Source organism: Tursiops truncatus, chromosome 4, assembly GCF_011762595.2.
Source record: "Tursiops truncatus isolate mTurTru1 chromosome 4, mTurTru1.mat.Y, whole genome shotgun sequence".
In the NCBI taxonomy this organism is placed as follows: Eukaryota; Metazoa; Chordata; class Mammalia; order Artiodactyla; family Delphinidae; genus Tursiops; species Tursiops truncatus.
In genome coordinates this window covers 5906122-5919849 of record NC_047037.1, presented here as the reverse complement: position 1 = coordinate 5919849, position 13728 = coordinate 5906122, and positions in this window count along the sequence as shown.

Sequence of the window (13728 nt, the reverse complement as noted above, 5' to 3'; positions counted from 1 at the left end):
CTGAGAGGCTTGTCTGCTCACCTGCTGGGGCAGGTGGGGGCTAGGAGCTGAGGCCCCGGGCTTTGGAGATTAGACCACAGGGAGAGGACTGGGGTTGGCTGCATGAACACAGCCCGAAGGGGGCTAGTGCGCCACACCTAGATGGGAGGGAGTCCAGGAGAAAGTCTGGACCTGCCTAAGAGGCAAGAGACCATTGTTTCGTGGTGTGTGAGGAGAGGGGATTCAGAGCATTGCCTAAACGAACTCCAGAGAGTGTTGCAAGCCACAGCTATCAGCGCGGACCTCAGAGATGGGCATGAAATGCTAAGGGGGCTGCTGCAGACACCAAGAAGCCTGTGTGCAAGCACAGGTCACTATCCACACCCCGCTTCTAGGGAGCTTGTGCAGTCCGCCACTGCCAGGGTCCCGGGATCCAGGGACAACTTCCCTGGGAGAACGCACAGCGTGCCTCAGGCTGGTGCAACGTCATGCTGGCCTTTGCTGCCGCAGGCTCGCCCCACATCCGTACCCCTCCCTCCCCCTGGCCTGAGTGAGCCAGAGCCCCCAAATCAGCGGCTCCTTTAACCCTATCCTGTCTGAGCGAAGAACAGATGCCCTCCAGCGACCTACACGCAGAGGCGGGGCCAAATCCAAAGATGAACCCCGGAAGCTGTGAGAACAAAGTAAAGAAAGGGAAATCTCTCCCAGCAGCCTCAGGAGCAGCAGATTAAATCTCCACAATCAACTTGATGTACCCTGCATCTGTGGAATACCTGAGTAGACAAAGAATCATCCCAAAATTGAGGTGGTGAACTTTGGGAGCAACTATAGACTTTGGGTTTGCTTTCTGCATCTAATTTGTTTCTGGTTTTAAGTTTATCTTAATTTAGTATTTAGAGTGTATTATCACTGGTAGATTTGTTTATTGATTTGGTTGATCTCTTCCTCTTTTATATATATATATATATATATATGTATATATATATATATATTAGTGAGTGTGTATGTGTATGTTTCTTTGTGTGATTTTGTCTGTATAGTTTTGCTTTTACTATTTGTCCTAAGATTCTGTCTGTCCAGTATTTTTTTCTTTTTTTAAGTATAGTTTTTAGTGCTTGATATCACTGGTGGATTCGTTTTTTGGTTTGGTTTCTCTCTTCTTTCTTTCTTTTTTGTTTCTTTTTTAAATTATTTTTAATATTTTTTATTTTTAACAATTTTTTTATTTTAAATTATTTTATTTTATTTCTATCTTTCTTCCTTTTTTTCTCTCTTTTCTGCTGAGCTGTGTGGCTCACAGGGTCTTGGTGCTCTGGCCAGGTATCAGGACTGTGCCTCTTAGGTGAGAGAGCAGAGTTCAGGTCTCCACCAGAGACCTCCTGGCTCCACATAATATCAAATGGCAAAAGCTCTCCCAGAGATCTCCATCTCAATGCTAAGACCCAGCTGAACTCAACATCTACCAAGCTACAGTGCTGGACACCCTATGCCAAACAACTAGCAAGACAGGAACACAACACCACCCATGAGCAGAGAGGCTCCCTAAAATCATAATAAGGTCACAGACAACTCAAAACACACCACCAGATGTGCTCCTGCTCACCAGAAACACAAGATCCAGCCTCATCCACCAGAACACAGGCACTAGTCCCATCTACCAGGAGGTCTACACAACCCACTGAACCAACATTAGCCATTGGGGGCAGACACCAAAAACAATGGGAACTACAAACCTGAAGCCTGTGAAAAGGAGACCCCAAACACAGTAAGTTAAGCAAAATGAGAAGATAGAGAAACACACAGCAGATGAAGGAGCAAGGTAAAAACCCACCAGACCAAAAAAATAAAGAGGAAATAGGCAGTGTACCAGGAAAATAATTCAGAGTAATGATAGTAAAGATGATCCAAAATCTTGAAAATAGAATGGACAAAATACAAGAAATGTTTAACAAGGACTAGAATAACTAATAAGCAAACAAACAATGAAGAATAACACAATGAATGAAATTAAAAATATTCTAGAAGGAATCAAGAGCAGAATAACAGAGGCAGGAGAATGAATAAGTGACCTGGAAGATAAAATAGTAGAAATAACTACTGCAGAGCAGAATAAAGAAAAAAAAGATGAAAAGAATTGAGGACACTCATAGAGACATCTGAGACAATATTAAATGCACCAACATTCAAAATATAGGGGTCCCAGAAGAAGAAGAGAAAAAGAAAGGGAAGGAGAAAATATTTGAAGAGATTATAGTGGAAAACTTCCCTTATATGGGAAAGGAAATTGTCAATCAAGGCCAGGAAGCACAGAGAGTCCCACACAGGATAAATCCTAGGAGAAACATTCCAAGACACATATTAATCAAACTATCAAAAATTAAACACAGGGCTTCCCTGGTGGCACAGTTGTTGAGAGTCTGCCTGCCGATGCAGGGGATGTGGGTTCGTGCCCCGGTCCAGGAAGATCCCACATGCCACGGAGTGTCTGGGCCCATGAGCCATGGCTGCTGAGCCTGCGTGTCCGGAGCCTGTGCTCCGCAACGGGAGAGGCCACAACAGTGAGATGCCTGCGTACTGCAAAAAAACAAACAAACAAAAAAATTAAATACAAAGAAAAAAATTAAAAGCAGCAAGGGAAAAACAACAAATAATATACAAGGGAATCCCCAAAAGGTTAACAGCTGAACAATCAGCAGAAACTCTGCAAGCCAGAAGGGAGTGGCAGGACATATTTAAAGTGATGAAAGGGAAAAACCTACAACCAAGATTACTCTACCAGCAAGGATCTCATTCAGATTTGAGAGAGAAATTAAAACCTTTACAGACAAGCTAAGAGAATTCATCACCACCAAACCAGCTTTACAACAAACGCTAAAGGAACTTCTCTAGGCAGAAAACACAAAAGTAGGAAAAGACCTACAAAAATAAATCCAAAACAATTAAGAAAATGGTAATAGTAACATACATTTCAATAACTACGTTAAATGTAAGTAGATTAAATGCTCCAACTAAAAGACATGGACTGGCTGAACGGATACAAAAACAAGACCCGTATATATGCTGTCTACAAGAGACCCACTTCAGACCTAGGGACACATACAGACTGAAAGTGAGGAGATAGAAAAAGGTATTCCATGCAAATAGAAATCAAAAGAAAGCTGGAATAGCAATTCTCATATCAGACAAAATAGATTTTAAAATAAAGACTATTACAAGAGACAAAGAAGGACACTATGTAATGATAAAGGGATCAATCCAAGAAGAAGTTATAACAATTGTAAATATATATGCACCCAAAATAGGAGTACCTCAATACATAAGGAAAATACTAACAGCCATAAAACGGGAAATCGACAGTAACACAATCATAGTAGTGGACTATAACACCCCACTTTCACGAATGGACAGATCATCCATAATGAAAATAAATAATGAAACACAAGCTTTAAAGGATACATTATACAAGATGGACTTCATTGATATTTATAGGACATTCCATCCAAAAAAACCAGAATACACTTTCTTCTCAAGTACTCATGGAACATTCTCCAGGATAGATCATATCGTGGGTCACAAATCAAGGCTCGATAAATTTAACAAAATCGAATCAAATATTTTTCCAACCACAACTCTATGAGACTAGATATCAATTACAGAAAAAAACTGTTAAAAATGAAAGCACATGGAGGCTAAACAATACAGCACTAAATAACCAAGAGATCACTGAAGAAATCAAAGAGGAAATCCAGAAATACCTAGAAACAAATGACAATGAAAACACGATGAAGCAAAACCTATGGGATGCAGCAAAAGAAGTTCTAAGAGGGAATTTTATAGCAATACAATCCTACCTCAAGAAACAAGAAACATCCCAAATAAACAACTTAATCTTACACCTAAAGCAATTAGTGAAAGAAGAACAAAAACAACCCAAAGCTAGCAGAAGGAAAGAAATCATAATATCATATCAGAAATAAATGAAAAAGAAATGAAGGAAACAATAGCAAAGATCAATCAATCTAAAAGCTTGTTGTTTGAGAAGATAACCAAGATTGGTTAACAATTAGCCAGACTCATCAAGAAAAAAAAAGGTAGAAGACTCAGAATTAGACTCAGAATTAGAAATGAAAAAGAAGTAAAAACTGACATTGCAAAAAGACAAAGGATCATGAAAGATTACTACAAGCAACTATATGCCAGTAAAATGGACAACCTAGAATAAATGGACAAATTCCTAGAAAAGCACAATGTTCCAAGGCTGAACCAGGAAGAAATAGAAAATATAAACAGACCAATCACAAGCACTGAAATTGAAACTGTGATTAAAAATCTTCCAACAAACAAAAGCCCAACAAAACTTCACAGGTGAATTCTATCAAACATTTGGAGAAGAGTTAACACCTAGCCTTCTCAAACTCTTCCAAAATATAGCAGAGGGAGGAACATTCCCAAACTCATTCTACAAGGCCACCACCACCCTGACATGAAAACCAGGCAAAGATGTCACAAAGAAAGGAAACTCCAGACCAATATCATGGAAGAATATAGATGCAAAAATCCTCAACAAAATACCAACAAAAAGAATCCAACAGCACATTAAAAGGATCATACACCATGATCAAGTGAGTTTTATCCCAGGAATGAAAGGATTCCTCAATATATGCAAATCAATCACATTAACAAATTGAAGGAGAAAAACCATATGATCATATCAATAAATGCAGAAAACGTTTTTGACAAAATTCAACACCCAAGTATGATTTAAACCCTCTAGAAAGTAGGCATAGAGGGAACTTACCTCAACATTATAAAGGCCATATCTGACAAACCTACAGCCAACATCATTCTCAATGGTGAAAAACTGAAACCATTTCCACTAAGATCAGGAACAAGACAAGGTTGCCCACTCTCACCAGTCTTATTCAACATAGTTTTGGAAGTTTTAGCCACAGCAATCAGAGAAGAAAAAGAAATAAGAGGAATCCAAATTAGAAAAGAAGAAGTAAAACTGTCACTGTTTGCAAATGACATGATACTATACATAGAGAATCCGTAAGATTCTACCAGAAAACTACTAGAGCTAATCAATGAATTTGGTAAAATAGTAGGATACAAAATTAATGCACAGAAATCTCTTGCATTCCTATACACTAATGATGAAAACTCTGGAAGAGAAATTAGGGAAACAATCTCATTTACCACTGCAACAAAAAGGATAAAATACCTAGGAATAAACTGATCTAAGGAGACAAAAGACCTGTATGCAGAAAATAATAAGATATTGCTGAAAAAAATTAAAGACGATACAAACAGGTGCAGAGATATACCATGTTCATAAATTGGAAGAATCAACATTGTGAAATGACTATACTACCCAAAGCAATCTACAGATTCAATACAGTATGTATCAAACTGCCAATGGCATTTTTCACAGAACTAGAACAAAAAATTTCACAATCTGTATGTAAACACAAAAGACTCCAAATAGCCAAAGCAATCTTGAGAATGAAAAACGGAGCTGGAAGAATCAGGCTCCCGGACTTCAGACTCTACTACAAAGCTACAGTAATCAAGAGAGTATGGTATTGGCACAAAAACAGGAATATAGGTCAATGGAACAGGATAGAAAGTCCAGAGATAAACCCACACACATATGGTCAACTTATTTTTGAGAAAGGAGGCAAGAATATACAATGGAGAAAAGACAGCCTCTTCAACAAGTGGTGCTGGGAAAACTGGACAGCTACATGGAAAAGAATGAAATTAGAACACTATCTAACACCATACACAAAAATAAACTCAAAATGGATTAAAGACCTAAATGTAAGGTCAGACACTATCAAACTCTTAGAAGAAAACATAGGCAGAACACTCTATGACATAAATCACAGCAAGATCCTTTTTGACCCACCTCCTAAAGAAATGGAAATAAAAACAAAAATAAACAAATGGAACCTAATGAAACTTCAAAGCTTTTGCAAAGCAAAGGAAAACATAAACAAGACAAAAAGACAACCCTCAGAATGGGAGAAAATATTTGCAAATGTAGTAACTGACAAAGGATTAATCTCCAAACTTTAGAAGCAGCTCATACAGCTCAATATGAAAGAAACAAGAAGCCCAATCCAAAATTGGGTAGAAGACCTATATAGACATTTCTCCAAAGAAGATATACATATTGCCAACAAACACATGAAAGGATGCTCAACATCACTAATCATTAGAGAAATGCAAATCAAAACTACAATGTGGTATCTCCTCACACCAGTCAGAATGGCCATCACAAAAACATCTGCAAACAATAAATGCTGCAGAGAAGGGAACCCTCTTGCCCTGTTGGTGGGAATGTAAATTGATACAGCCACTATGGAGAACAGTATGGAGGTTCCTTAAAAAACTAAAAATAGAACTACGACATGACCCTGCAATCTCACTACTGGTCATATACCCTGAGAAAACCATAATTCAAAAATAGTCATGTTCCACCATATTCATTGGAGCACCATTTACAATAGCCAGGACATGGAAGCAACCTAAGTGTCCACCAATAGATGAATGGATAAAGAAGATGTGGCACATATATGCAATGGACTATTACTGAACCATAAAAAGAAAGGAAATTGAGTTATTTGTAGTGAGGTTGATGGACCTAGAGTCTTTCATAGAGAGTGGAGTAAGTCAGAGAGAGAAAAACAAATACCGTTTACTAACACATATATATGGAATAAAAAGAAATGGTTCTGAAGAACCTAGGGGCAGGACAGGAATAAAGACACAGACATAGTGAATGGACTTCAGGACACGGAGAGGTGGAAGGGTAAGGTGGGACAAAGTGAGAGAGTGGCATGGACATATATACACTACCAAATGTAAAATAGATAGCTAGTGTGAAGCAGCCACATAGCACAGAGAGATCAGCTCTGTGCTTTGTGACCACCTAGAGGGGTGGGATAGGGAGGGTGCGAGGGAGGGAGATGCAAGAGGGAAGAGATATGGGGATATATGTATATGTATAACTGATTCACTTTGTTATAAAGCAGAAACTAACACACCATTGTAAAGCAATTATACTCCAATAAAGATGTTAAAAAAAAAAAAAGATTGCCCAGCCCAAAAAAGTGATGAAAAAATGTTAGCTGTTATTATTGTTGTGATATTACTATTGTCTTTTTCATTGTTGTCATGAAAGAGATAACACTTAAGGCTTCTTCCCAATCTTGAGAAGCTAAGATTTGCTAATGAATAGTTGTCATTTGCAAGCCCTGGTGAATCCAGTACTAAATGATCCAGGTCAGAAGGGAGCTGAGAGAGGGAGAGGAGGATGGTAAGTGTGAAAAACTATGTTTATTTCCAGAATCAATTTGCTTTGTCTTTAGCACATCAGCTAAGCATAAAATGGAGAACACCTCTGTCAAGTCTGTGAAGGAGACCACTTTATCACGTTGGCAACTTTCTTTCTTCCCATTGTAAAAGACAAGTAAATTGTGTCGATGTTCCCTTATGACATGCAGTGACATGATGAATAGGAAGAAAACTTCATGTTGCATAAGAGAAAAGAAAATAATGGCACATCCCAGCCAATAGAGAGAATCAGGTGATGGGATCTCTCTCAGTCTCTGCTGGGCAGAAACAGATGTGTTCTTATTTCTTCCGAAGCTAGGAAGAAAAAATGATGAGGTCACATTTTTACAAGGTAGGATGTAGAGAGGGAGTATGTTCATGCTTTTTGCTATGCTGTTGTTAAAGGATAATTTTCATAAAAGGTAATATAAGGACTCTCAGATATAAATTGAACATGTGTTAAACACTTTATTTAATTCATTAATGAAATAGGAGACTAGCAGATGTCAAACCTGTTCAAAGGAGAATCCAAAAAGCAGGCATATGTGCAGACCAGGACTGTTGAAATGAATGTGCAAGTGGAAGGCAAAATTGGCTCCTTCCACAGTGAGAAAGGAAAGACAGTTGAATCTCTAACAAACAGAATTTACATGTCTATAAACACGAACTATTTTACATTGTTCTTGGTTATCTACAACTAACAGTGCTAGTTGTAAGACAGTGCCCAAAGGGTCAGGGTCAGTTAACTCAAAGTTAAGCTTTTGACTACTGGTTGAAAAACTCTAGCTGCAACCAAGCCACCTGTTATTGTAAATAAAGTTTTATTGAAACACAACCATTTGTTAATATATTGCTTATCATGCCAAATGGCAAAGTTGGATAGAGGTAACCTTATGGCCTATAAACCTAAAATATTTGGTATTGGACCCTTTAAGGGAAAGTTTGCTGGCCCTTGCTATAAAAGATACATAAGCTTTCACTGAAGCACAAATCTTCTCCTATATTCTGTAGTGATGAAAAGAGAATTTGGGAACAAGATAAATCTGTATCCAAATCTTAACTCTATTACTTAATAAACGTGTCATTTAAAGCAAGGAGGGAGGGAGACGCAAGCGGGAAGAGATATGGGAATATATGTATATATGTAACTGATTCATTTTGTTGTGAAGCTGAAACTAACATACCATTGTAAAGCAATTATACTCCAATAAAGATGTTAAAAAAAATAAAATAAATAAAGCAAGTTATATAAATTTCCAGATATTCAGTTATTAAACAGTATAAAAACATGATTCTTTATTAAATAAGTATGATAATGTCTCTCTTGTATGGTTATCATAAGTTTGAACCAAAATAGAAGATATAAAGTGGTTAGTAGAATATTTAGATAGAAAGTGGTAGAGGGTTCAAAAACTATTAATTTCTATTCATCATCTTCTGTCCAAATTCATCCTTAGGACCCAAGCTACCTGCAAATTAATAGCCTTAAATGACTGGGCTTCTCATTGAAAGAGAGAAGCTGCCAGAAATAGAATCTAGCCACCATGCTATTCTTTGGGACAGTAAAGAGCAGGCTAGTATATCAGCCAGCACAATGAACTGGGGTTAGAAGATTAGACCCTCAGCCTGGTGAACCTGGAAAATGCTCACATCTCTCTTGTTGTCAATTATTTTATCTCTAAAGTGAAAGGGTTGGGCTAGAGGCAGAGAACCGCTGGGATCCTTCAAGCCTCTGAAATTCTGTGACATAATGCCACCATAGCTTCTTTCTTCTTTCATTTCACAGCTGAGAGAGTAAAGGTTTGGATAAAGAGAAAAATGACAAGGAAACTGTGGCCATACAGAGGACAATTCTTTGGCATAATGCTATTGTTTTTTTCTTATTTTTGTAGCAGGTATTCTTTCAGGCTACAGATGATGTCTGATATATTCTTTGTTATCCATCCACTCTGCATCTTAGAGAGTTAACAGAGTTTTGCATACCATGGTGCTTGATTAATATCCAGTGGAGATAGGAATACCTCTTTAATGATTACTATCATTGACTGTTCCTCATAGCATCCCTGGGAAGCCAGGACAGTATAATTGCCTTGATTTTACAGGTGAGAAATCTGAAGCCCAGGGAAAGTGAAGTCACATGCTAAAGCCACACAGTTAAGAATTAGCAGAGCTGTGAATAGAATTCAACATCTTAAATCTTGATATTTTCTTCACATAAAATGATAACCAGATCCTGCCAAGGGACTAGGTGCTTTGGGGAAAGACATCCCCTTGAAAAGACCAGAGGCTTTATATTCAGCCAAAACCACTGAGCAGAGTGGGCTTCTGGGAAGCCACTTATTTCTCACACATTAATATATTTTCTCAATCTTTTTGTTGTTCTCTTATATAAAAAATGTTTTTGTGATTCTAGATACCTTGTGAACATGACTTTCTAATTCTTGGGTGAAATGTCTAAGCTTAAAGGCATGCTCTAGCAATGAAGTTAGTGAGTTTAAAGTAATGATAATTAAGAAAGCAGGTAGCACAGGAAGCGTGATTTATTTCATTCACTTATCCAACAAATATTTATTGAAAGCCTACTACCTGCCAGGCATTGATCTAGACCTTGGGAATACAGTCATGGACCAAAATTTCTCTTCTAATAGAAATTAGAGTCTGTTGAGATACAGCAAATAAATAAATATATAAGGTTAGTATTAACAAATGCAGTAGAGAATCATAAAATAAGCTTAGGAAAAGAAAATAGGGTTTAGGGAGTTTACTGTTTTTATATACGATTAACAAGAAAACCCTTTCTAAGAAGGTGACATTTAAGAAGAAACCTAGGGCTTCCCTGGTGGTGCAGTGGTTGAGAGTCCGCCTGCCGATGCAGGGGACACGGGTTTGCGCCCCGGTCCGGGAAGATCCCACATGCCGCGGAGCGGCTGGGCCCGTGAGCAATGGCCGCTGGGCCTGCGCATCCAGAGCCTGTGCTCCGCAACGGGAGGGGCCACAACAGTGAGAGGTCCGTGTACCGCAAAAAAAAAAAAAAAAAAAAAAAGGATTTGGGAGAGAAAAAATAAAAAATTATGTGGGAAATCTTTGCATTTTTACTCTGTATAATTGTCATTTTTTTTATATTGAGACTGTGGTTATGTATCATTTATCAATTATTATTTTTGTAGATATTTATATAAATAGTATATATTATAAAGCATCAAAATAAAAGTATTAACAAAAGCAGGATTTATTGGCAAATTTTTGGAGCTTGTTACAGCTAACTTCATCTGAGATAGGTGCATTTATGGATGGGGTCGTTGAGGTCTCACTAAATAACTCAAGCTCAAGTTAAGGTGCAAAGGATTAACAGATGTTAGGCAAAAATATCAGAGACATAGGAAACGACAGTGTAAAAGCTCAGAGGCAGGAGAAAGCATGGCATATTGGAGGAACAGAATGAAGAGTGGCTGAAGCATCAAGATCAATGGGGAAAATAGCATAGGGTAAGGATGGTGAGATTACCATAGTTCAGACCATGAAGGGCCTTGCAATCTGTGCTAAGATTTGGAGATCATATTAGAGAGCAGTAGTTAAAAAGTTCTTAAGTTCAGGGGTGACATGATCAGATTTTTACAATTTTAAATTTAATTTTCTTTTTAGATTTTAAAAATCTCATGTGTGCCTGGGAATGGAGACTGGATTGGAAGAGAGCATATTTGGATAAGGAAGACCTGTCTGTGCATAGTGGTCCAGGTGAAACAAGACAATAAATGGACAAAGGTGGTAGCAATGGATATGGAAACAGCTGGATTGATTCAAGGAATGTTCATGAAGGGGTATTGATATAAATTGCTGGTAGGTTGGCAATGGAGGAAAAGTCAAAAAAGTGCAGCTTTATGCTTTAAAGAAGAGGCACATGTAAAACACACAGAAATGTTGAAAGTAAAACTATGAAAATATATTGATCAGGCAAGTACTAAGTTAGCCTCCAAGTATTTAATAACTTCTACAAATGGATAGGAAAAAATGCCCAATTTATTTATTTATCTCTTTATTTCCAACTTTATTGAAAAATTGTTGACATATATGTGAGTTTAAGGTCTATAGTGTGATGATTTGATAATGCAAAATGATTACTATGATAAAGTTAACATGTCCATCCCCTCACATAATTATAATTTTTTGTGGTAATAACATGTAAGATTTATTCTCAACAATTTTTAAGTATATAATCTGTATTATATTTATATAATATAGATAATGTATATTGTAGTATATATAATACAGTGCATACAATATAATGTATACATAATATAGTATTATTACTTATTGTCACCATAATGTGTATTAGATCCCTAGAACTTATTCATCTTATAAGTGGAAGTTTGTACCTTTTGACCAATATCTTCCCATTCCCTCTACCCTTCACCCCCTGGCAACCACCATTCTACTTTCTATTTCTATGAGTTCAACTTTTTTAGATTCCACAAATGAGTGAGAATATACACAGTATTTGTCTTTCTCTATCTGACATTTTTCATTTAGCATAAAGCTCTCAAGGTCCATCCATGTTGTCACAAAAGGCAAGATTTCCTTCTTTTTATGGCTGTATAATATTCATGTGTGTATGTGTGTGTGCGTGTGTCTGTATCACATTTTCTTTATCCATTCACCCTTCAATGGACACTTAGGTGGTTTCCATGTCTTGGCTATTGTGAGTAAAGCTGCAATGAACATAGAAATGCAGATTTCTCTTCAAGATAATGATTTCATTTACTTCCAATATATACACAAAAGTGGGGTTGCTGGATCATATGGTAGTGCTATGTTTAATTTTTTGAAGAAAGTTCATACTGTTTTCATAGTGGCTGTACCAATTTACATTCCCACCAACATTGCACAAGGGTTCCCTTTTCTCACCAGCATGTTATCTCTTGTCTTTTTCATGATAGTCATTCTAACAGGAGTGAGGTGTTATCTCACTGTGATTTTGATCTGATCTCCCTAGTGATTAGTGATGTTTACAATTTTTCATAGACCCTTGAAATGTCTTCTTTGGAAAAATGTTTATTCAAGTCTTCTGACCATTGGATGATAGATTTTTTTTTTTTTTTTTTGCTATTGAATTTTATGAGTTTCTTATATACTTTGAATATTAACCTCTTATCAGGTATTTGTCTGCAAATATTTTCTCATTACATAAGTTGCCTTCTCATTTTGCTGATTTTTTCTTTTGCTGTGCAGAAGTTTTTTAGTTTGCTGTAGTGCCACTTGTTTATTTTTGCCTTTGTTGCCTACGCTTTTGGTATCATATCCAAAAAATCATTGCCAAGGCCAATGTCAGGGAGCATTTTCCCTATATTTTCATCTGGAGGTTTTATAGTTTTGGGTCTTGCATATAAGTCTTTAATTCATTTTGAGTTAATTTTTGTGAGTGGTCTAAGATAGGGGTCTAATTTCATTCTTCTGCATGTGAATATTCTGTTTCCTAACATTGTTTTTGAAAACACAATCCTCTTCCCATTGGGTATTCTTGGCACTGTTGTCAAATATTTGTCGACTATATATGTGCAGATTTATTTCTGGGCTTTTAATTCCATTACATTGATCTGTGTGTCAGTTTTATGCCACTAACATACTCTTTTGATGATTATAGCTTTGTAATAAAGTTTGAAATCAGGAATTGCGATGCCCCCAGGTTTGTTCTTCTGCCGCATGATTACTTTGGCTATTCAGGTTCTTTTGTGATTCCATACACATTGCAGAATTTTTTTCTATTTCTGTGTAAAGTGCTGTTGAAATTTTGGTAGGAATTGTGTTGAATCTGTAGATTATTTTGGGTGGTACTGACATCTTAACAATATTATTTCTTCTGATTCTCTGAACACAGGATATCTTTCCATTTATTTGTGTCTTCTTCAATTCATTCATCAATGTCTTGCTATTTTCAGTGTATAGATCTTTCACCTCCATGGTTAAATTTGTTCTTAAGAATTATATTTTTATTTTGATGCAATTATAAATGGAATTGTTTTATTTCTTTTTCCAATAGCTCCTTGTTAGTGTATAGAAACACAACTGATTTTTGTATGTTGACTTTGTACTCTGCAACTTTACTGAATTCACTAATTAGTTTTAATAGTGTTTTAGTGGAGTCTTTAGGATTTTCATATATAAAATTGTATCATCTACAGACAAACAATTTTACTTCTTCCTCTCCAGTTTGGATGTCTTTTATTTCTTTTTCTTACCTGAGAGCCCTAGCTAAGACTTCTGGTACTATGCTGAATAAGAGAGAGCATCCATGTCTTGTTCCTGACATTACAGGAAAACTTTCAAACTTTTACCATTGAGTATAATGTTAACTGTAGATTTGTTATATACATTGGCCTTTATATGTTGAGGTATGTTCCTTAAAAACCCAAA